The following is an 8,774-nucleotide window of genomic DNA, read 5'->3' as shown; positions in this document are numbered from 1 at the left end:
GGAGGAAGAACATATCAAGGTGGTGAATTTAGTGCTTGGAGAATGATTTTGCACTTTTCACAAACCCAAGCTCCCTTGATACCACAGATCAAGTTAGGGAAGATGGTGCTGTATTCTCCTGATTTTACAAAGGTGAACCGAGGTTCTGAGGGGCGAGACCGTTGTGTGAAGTCGCCTTCCTGAGTAGCTAGCTGCAAGGCTGGGAGAGCTGCTTCGAATCTAAGGATGCCACTGCTGGGACGGGTGTCCCCTGGCCCAGCAGCACCCTGCAGCTCTGGGCCTTCAAAGAGGAGGCAGTAGCTTCTTTCCCAGTTTTCTTGCGGGCATCGTTTCCCTCCCAGCTGGGGCTGGCTGCTGTTTGAAGAGCATGACGATGCTGAAATTTGAGCTGGAAATCCTACAAACAGCAGCAGTGGACACAAGACCAAAGCTGGGCATTTCCAGAGTGCAGACTGGAAAGTGTGGCCAGGATCTGACACTGCTGAGATCTTCCCCTGTAAACGGACTGCAGTAGAATCTAGGCCCCTTTTCCACAGCTGTTGTCAACGTTCTTCCCTGTCCGCATCCTTGAAAGGGCATTCTAAGATGTATGGCAACAAGTCCAAGATCCTTGGCATTGGAGACCTCCCCGGGCCCTGCCTGCCTTTTCTTCCCCTCCTTACCTGCTCTCCCACCATTACAGGCACGGGCTGTGTAGCCAGAACCCAGATGGCCTCAGGCTTTCCCACTCTGGAGACTCTGCCTGTGCCTGCAATGTTGAATTCAAGCCCAAGCTCTGTGATTTATCAGCTACATGACCTTAGGCAGGTTGGCACCACTTCCCCGAGCCTCAGTCTGTTCATCTTTGCGTAGGACGTAAAAATCCCTTCCTTGCGGACTTGGGTAGAGAGTTAGTAAGTGAGCATAGGCTGGACACACACACGTACCAAGTGCTTGTTACGATTGACTTATATCCTCTGAGGTCCCTTCAAGACCAGCCTCCCCCATTCCCCAATCATCACACAAAGCGATCTCCCTCCCCTTGGCCTCCTAGAAAAATGAAAACAGCCAAGATTTATTAAGCATTTACCAGGGCCCCAGTACCATGTACATGGATCATCTCAGCTGATAGGCCCCACAACCTTATGAAGTAAGCATCCTATTACCTGCATATTCTGGTCTTAGAAACCAAGAGGAAGCAAGACTCAGTCACTTACTAGAGTCAGACAGCTAGATGGGAGAGGGTGGATTCTCGCCTGGGCATTTGGATTCAGGGCCCATGCTCTTAAATGCTATGCTAGATCTGAGGTGTCTATGTCCTAAAGTGATATGTCTCTGAGATGCACCTTAGAGTTCCCCATACTGTGTGTTCGCCTCAGCAGGCCCTTCCGGAGGCCCTATGATGTGCCAGTAGTGAGCACAGAGAACAAACATGAATAAGGCAAGGTCCAGTCCTAAGAAGCTCAGAGTCTATTGAGGGGGATACAGGCCCACAAATCAATGCCATTCAACATTGCAGGTGTGGCAGCTGAGTTTGGGTGCAAACGTGGTCAAGTGTCAACTCAAGGGCCAAGCGTCAACGTGGTCACATATCTTCCCATCTGATGCCCTTCTCAAGAATTAACATTTCTGGATTGTCCCTTACTTTTCAACTCCTTTCTTCCTTCTTTCCTCATCCTTTGAGGATGCATCCTCGGGCTGCTAGAATAAAATCCATACACTGAGAGGCTTAAACAACAGACATTTATTTCTCATGGTTTTGGAGGCTGGGAACCCAAGATCAAGGAGTCTGCAGATTCCGTTCCTGGTGAGGGTTCTCTTCCAGGCTCATGGACAGTGACCTTCTCCCTGTGTCCTCACATGGCAGAGAGGGGAAGCTGTGATCCAACTGTTCCTCTCCTTCTAACATTACTAAGTGCAACATGGGGCCCACGTTCATGACTTCGTCTAACACTAATAACTGCCTTAAGGCCCCCATCTCCAAATACCATCACACTGGGGGTTAGGGCATCAACATATGAATTTGGGAGAGGGGCACAGAACCATTCAGTCCAACAATGAGGACTTTAATATAACTGAGTAACTGGACCAGATCCTGCCGGCATAATAGCACAGTGAGGTTATACAGAGACAGCGATCTAACAAGGGAGAGGTCAATTCGTGCTGTGGGGGATCGGCTGTGAAGAACCTTTAGGGCCTGATGCTCAGAGGCTCCAACGTCACTGCTCCAGGCTGGAGAAAGTCAGCAGGCCGGGAAGCTCAAGGCTCTGAGGCCGTCCCTCTGGGCTGCCAAGACAGAAGCTGTGAAGAAGGAGAAGAGGGAGGGTCCACGGCAGGGAGGGACACCCAGAAGCCCTTCCAGCTCAATCGCACATAGCAGGACAGATAAGCAAGAAAGTGAAGATATGTTCTTTCTGTAGCCCATCTAGACTCCTCATTGAGTCTTTCTTTTCTGGAATCAGCCAGATGCCCATCCTGACTCCATGAGCGCAATTAAAGAGAGACAGCCCCTTCTTCTCGAAGTCAGGAACCCTGCTTTCCTTTGTGCAGAGGCAGGGCTCCCTGTAGCTTTTGTGCCTGTACCCCTTCACGGAGCTGTGACTGCTCATTCACAATCATGAACCCAGCTCGTGCCCTCTCTGATGCCCTCTGGTCCCCCCCCCCGCCGTGGTGGTCCACATTTAACTGCTGCAGCCCCAACTCTCCACTCTCCACCGAGCCTTTCCCTCCACCCACGCTAAGGTGTCACCACTCCTTTCTCCCGTCTCCTCCTTACAGTTCCCAAGTTTTAGTCTTTATGATTTGTGCCCATGGGGCCCTTGACTCTATATGTTTTTCCCTTTGGGGACCATGGTGCTCCAAGCTCCAAGTGGAACACACTGGGCATCTTCGCTGGGTGGGATGGTTTAAGGTCATGGGCCTGGTGTCAGAAAATCTTCCATTTCAGTCCCAGCTCACCCACTCATTTACTGGCGGGGGGATTTCGTCAAGTGTCAGTCCTGACCCCAGGCTCCCTCCCATCAGAACCACTCTGCTTACCAATGCACACACCACCTCCTGATAAAACAGGCCAAAGTGTGACATCGACACAGCATGGCCGGTGCAGGGGCCCCGTCTAGGCCTTTGTTCCCTGGAGAGGGAGCGGGAAGGTATGCAGCTCTGGGGACTCCAAGCCCTCTGGGCACTTTGGCAGCTGTAGTTGGGGAAACAAGGGCTCCCCTCAGGCTGCACACCTCTCCTGAGGTCCTTGAGCTTCCTCCCTACTTCTCAGAACCTCCTTAGGCACAAGTGGCCTTTGGACTGATCACACAAAACGTTAGGATCAAAGAGGCTGATGACTCAAGCGAGGTCGCCAGAGAATAGGGTGTCCGTCTTTATTGGGGTTCTACTTCCCAGAACTGGCTCTGTTCTTCCCAGCCCTACTCCTTGTCTACTAATTAAGAGTCCACCTGTTGAAGCAACATTTATGAAGCTCCGTCTGCATGCAAAGAGCGGTGGCAACGTGCTCACCGGCGAAGTCCTCTATGAGGTTTCCACACACAAGGTGACGGGTGACAAGCAACCAGTCCTGAGCGGTGCCAGGGGCTGTACTGACCTTGGACGCAGGCAAGGCTTAATGGGAAAGCTGGGCGCCCGCAGTCTGAGGAGGAGGAGGAGGGCCGAAACCAACACAGCAGAGAACACGGAGGACGAGCATTTTTGCAGCAGCCTGACAAATCAGGGACTGGCGGCCTTGGCGGGTGTCAGCCTGGCTACCAAAGGCCTCTCTAGGGTCATCTTCCACCTCGGCCCCCAGCAACCAGGGCTCCAGCGGTCCATGTCTCTCTGGAAACATGCTGGGCTGATTCCCGCCTCCCTGATTTTGTGGCTGCCATTCCCTGCCCAGAACTGTCCTTTGCTCTCGCGTCTGCTGGAAGAAGAGAAAACAGTCTCGAGTCTGTCCTCGGATGAGGACTTTGCAGGCTTCTGTAGGCAACGATGACTGCTCTTTCTTCATGGCCCATCTGAGCTGCAGTGAAAGTAACAAGGGGCCCTTGAGGGCCGTGTGTGTGTGCGTGTGTGTGTGTGTGTGTGTGTGTGAAATACATATGTGAAATATACCATGATCAATAGTTAGATAGAGAAAGTCCTCATTCCATTCTTAGAACAACCCTGCATTATTTTCCCCATTTTACTCCTGGGCCTCCTAAAGAGACGGCTGGAGAGTTTAAGTAACTCGCCCGAGCAGACTTAGCTCCTGAGTTTGGACTGAAACTCAAACTATCACCTCCTCTCTCGGACACTCAGAAATGCTTTCTGTATTGTGACTCGACGCCATCTGACTCATTACCGAACCCACCTCCCCTTCTATCAGGGCTTGGCTCTGGGGCAGAAGTTCAATGCACAGCTATTGCCCGGAACGGACCCGAAGACAGCTGGCAAGGAGAAGGCTTCACAGAGGCAGCTCAGGCCGCGGGACAAGGTGCTTCAGAATAAGCCTGGGTTAGTCGGGTGGGCAGGAGCCAGTTAGCGGAGGAAGCTCTAGCCCGGGATAAGGAGCTTTAATTTGATAAGAGACATTTGGGAGCCATTCATCGCGGAGCTCAGAAAAAGGCAGTGACAACCCCCTAACGACACTCAAGGGCTTTTGAAACCTTTAACTGCTGCCTGCAGTTCTGCTATTTCCGTGCAGAAGTGACGTGACAGGGAAGCAGAATCTGGGCTGCCATATGCCCCAGGCTGCACCGCCCGCAGCAAGGTCACCGTGACAGCACTGCCCCTCCCCTGTGTGCACTGCCCAGGGGCCTGGGTCACCGCCCCTGCATGTTGCTGAACCAGAGCAAGGCCCTTCCTCACCCCACACCCTACCCGGCTCTTGGGATGGAAGGAGCCTGCGGCGACCCTCAGACACCCCCACCCTGTCGGGACCAGCAGTCACCATCACTGCTGGCGATCCCGCAACTTCTGCTCCTCCTCATGTCCCGTATTTGAACCCTCGCTGGTATCTGCCCGGAGAGAGCATTCATGGCTTCCCAGAATTTCAAATGCATGGGGATGGGACGCTTCCCTCCCATCCCCTTCCCCCTTTAAAACAGCACCAGCACCCACCGGGCAGGACCAGTGTGAGAAGGGAGGAAGGCAGCTGTGAAATCCCCCCCTGCTCACAGGGAAGTCATGATAGGCTGTTCTGTGTTCTGTCTTTTCTCTCTCCAGGCTTGGGGTCCCTTCCCTTCTGGCATCTGGCACAGAGCCACCAGGAGACCAGCGGCTGGGGCTGGGCTTCCGGAGCCACTGAGCGCCAACAGCAGAGCGGAGTCCAGACACACAGGACAATGGCCTCTTCAAGCCGCAGAAAGCCGCTCAGTGTTGCATTGTTCGCATGTGATGCAGCTTCTCGAACACGCACAAACACCCCCATTTTTACCAGCCCCGTGACGGTGACTTAATTACTTCTGAAGATGCAGGACCTGATTCAAACGGCAAAACCTCCCTCCCCGCCCCAGAGGGACAAAAACAACACCAAATGCCACACGCGAAAAGGAAAAGCCAAGCATTGTGCCAGTGCGGGATGGAAGGCTGAAGTGGCCACAGGTGCATCAATGACACTGGGTGGCGTGTTGGTTTGTGACTTCGGTCACTTCTGCGCGCTGATCTGGCCCAGCATCTGTGCCAAAGGATGGCTTTGGTATTCCGAGCTGCAAGATGAATATTGGCCAGATGGTGACTTCACGGGGACATAATTCACGTAGTATTTTCCTGCCCCGACACAGATCTCTGTGAAGGAATCTTGAATGCCATGCTGAACAAAACAGAACAAGAAAATGCAACCCCCCCGAGGAAACACAGCCGTGAGCCGAAGACTGATGGTCTCGACAGGGACTCCGACCGGAGCCCAAATGGTAGGCAGACCCCAAGCTCCAGCTGCGAGTCTTGCCAGCCCATCTCCCTGTTACCTACAGAGCAGCCTGGCCTCGTCCTCGGGCATCTCCAGTGCACATGGGAGGGGGGCGGTGAGAAACAGGGATGGCTCAAGTGACAGGCCACAGGAAACTGGGTCACTTACCTTTTCTCTCTTTCTTTTTTTTTTTTAATTAACTTTGTGTAGTGACAGGCCTCGTCAGCCCCTGCTTGCTAGGTAATTTGATTTTGACGGTGACCAAGTGAAGAATGCGCTTTTGGCTACAGCAGCAGGGACTGGTTCTGCGGGGACTATACGGGAAAACAGCAAGAAAAACAAATCTCCTATTGGAAGCTCTTTTAAAAAAGGGGGGCGGGGAGAAGAAGCAGCAGCAGCTTTGGTATTATGGGGCCACAAGCTGACAAGCAAAATAGCCCCGTTCCCAGTTGATTTAGAAAAATTCTTGCTCTCTGAGGGGTGAGAACTCCTTGTATCTGACCCACATGGAATTAGAAAAGTAGGTGTCACACACCTGTCAAGGGCATTTTAAATGCGGTAAGCCTGTTGGGAATCCATGCAATTCCTACAACCTACACACTTCAGGCCTGAACCACAAAAATAAGGACATGCAGACTGAAGGTCACTCTGCTTCAAAGCAAGGTCAGCCCAAGACAGTCCAGAAGCAAACAGAACCCGGATGAAGCATGAGGCTTGGGTGTGTCCTCACCCCTGTGGCCTCTGCCCACAGACCCTCCACGTCGTAATGATGTGTGGGCCACGAGGCAGGACGAGCCCTCACCTCATTCAGCACCGAAGCCAGCCCAGGAAACCATGTTCCTATGTTGTGTTTCTACTGTTTGGTGTCAAGGAACACATCTGTTGAAAAAGTACATGATAGCAATAACACTGACCGAGGCCATTTCTTGCACACCCACTAGGCGTGAGACCCACTGTTGCAGACGGACCCATCCGCCCCCTCGGCCTCCTGCCAGGTGCACCTGCTGCGAGCGGCCCCGGCGTCAGGCAGCCTGCCCTGCCACTTACCGCTGTGTGATTGCACACGTGACTTGACCTCTCTGAGAGTCCGCGTCCTCAGAGGTTCAACGGGCATACCAAGTGCTCACAAAAGGTCAGCAACTATTATCATTCAGCGTGTGCAGCTGTGGAAGTGAAATAGAAAGTCTCTAAGCTTCTGCCAAAGGCTCATCTCCCTTAAGTGGTAAAAACAGGATAGGAACCCAGGCCCTCCTGGGTTCCTGCTTCCTGTTCCCTTCCACGGATGCTAATTCAGGGCAAACAGCCCCCGTGGCAACAGGCCCTCCTCTCCTGGCATGATTCAGCAGGCCAGGCTTTGGCAAACAGCCCACCATGCCCATAAAAAACCTCTGTTGTTTCTTCGGAAGGCTTTTTGATCCCCCCCCCCACATAAAATGCTCTTCGCAGCACCCACCTCCCCAAGAACAGAAACAGCTCTGGGGGGGCCCCCCTGCTGGCTCCTCCTGCGAGGAGCCTGGGGACCGGTGGCCCGCCGTGAGGGTGGTTGGGCAGGGTGACTCAGCAAAAAACGGCCCCCTGCTCAGAGCCCGCCCACCCTGCTGGCCAGAAAAGGAAGGCCTCTGTGAGGCAAACAGAAAAGGACACTGCTCAGGTCCCCAGGCGGCCGCAAACCGTCTTTTGTCCGCGGGGACTTGAGACAGGAATCGCCCATGCTGACATTTCAGCTGGCAGAACAGGCCTGGCCTGGCTGGGAGAGGCGGGAACCTCCCTGGAATTCTAGTCCACACTCTGCAGCCCCAGCCACACCCCACAGTCCCTGCCTGGAGCCCTTCCACGTATTAACTTGTGTCATCTCCTAGATATGAGCTGTCTATCATTATTCCCATCTGCAGACGGGAAATGAAAGCACAGAGAGGCCAAATACCTTGCTCGGAGTTACACAGCCAGACGTGGGGAAGCAGGGCTTGAAGCCAGAAGTCCAGCTTCTAAGGGGGGGGACGCAGCGGCCAGGTCTCTCTCTTGCTGGCTGAGGGCGATTTCCCTCCCTCTCTGCTCTGCTGTGTCTGGGGAAGCTCAGAGCTGGAGGCCAGCATTCCATGGTTTCTTGAACATTTCCCCCCATCCGCACACCGCCTGCCCTGTAACAGGCCTCTCTCTCTTCCCTGGATGCTGTCACCACCTCCTAACCGGCCCTTGGTCCACTCAGGATCCCTGTCCCGGCCATCCTGCCTCACAGCTGACCCTCAGCAACCTGTTCTGTCCAGAGCACCTGCACGCATGGTGCCGGCACCCCCCTCTCCTGGCTAGCACCGTCCCTCCTGCCGGAACGCCTCTCTTCCCCTGCCTCTCCACTGTTGACTAACAGGACTGACCTTGGACCACCTGCAGGAATCCGTCCTTCTCTCCTCAGGTGGGATGAAGCGGCTGGTTGAAGCTCACGTACCCTCCGTGCAGAGCGTGTTTCTAAACCCTGCACTCGAAGGAAGAGAGCTTGTCTATGACTTCGTAGCAACCCCATCAGGCACCATTCCCGACATACAGCAGGTGCTCAAGGAATGCTCAGTCCATAAAATGAGCGATGGGTGAGCCCATCACTGAATCAAAGCACTACACCTGCAGGGATCAATAGAGGCTGTCTGTGGGTGGCTGAGGATTCCCCGCCCTCGGCCCTCTGGGGCCCCGGGGGGACAGCTCTCACTTGCTGGCTTCGTGAGGCTGGGAGGGCCCTGCGGTCCGTTTTGGCCAACAAGTAGTGAACAGAGTGAGATAGGTCAGGTCCAGGCTGAAATGCAATTGCAGGAACCAGACCATCAGATCACAGTGGCCAGCCCGTTGGAGAAGGCGGCCGTTCCATCAGCCTGAAGCCGCTGGCCGCCTCGAGAAGCAGAGCCCTATGATGAGCATGTCATTCGAGCAAGAG

The 8,774-nt window shown here is 54.0% G+C and overlaps 1 long non-coding RNA gene across 1 annotated transcript; it reads right to left on the bottom strand.

The window, feature by feature from the left end:
* Nucleotides 1-1,707: 1,707 nt before the first annotated feature.
* On the bottom strand, nt 1,708-7,415 carry LOC123775816 (uncharacterized). Its single transcript, XR_006775173.2, has 6 exons — nt 7,308-7,415; nt 6,902-7,017; nt 6,657-6,733; nt 6,023-6,168; nt 3,575-3,889; nt 1,708-2,280 (listed from the first exon to the last, which is right to left on the bottom strand). It is a non-coding gene; the product is annotated as an uncharacterized LOC123775816 (long non-coding RNA).
* Nucleotides 7,416-8,774: the final 1,359 nt, after the last annotated feature.

The sequence above is a fragment of the Ursus americanus genome, chromosome 8 (assembly GCF_024610735.1).
Source record: "Ursus americanus isolate L20-20 chromosome 8, mUrsAme1.1.p, whole genome shotgun sequence".
Lineage (NCBI taxonomy): Eukaryota > Metazoa > Chordata > Mammalia > Carnivora > Ursidae > Ursus > Ursus americanus.
The sequence above is the reverse complement of the archived record's forward strand: the minus strand, read 5'-3'. Positions and strand labels throughout refer to the sequence as shown.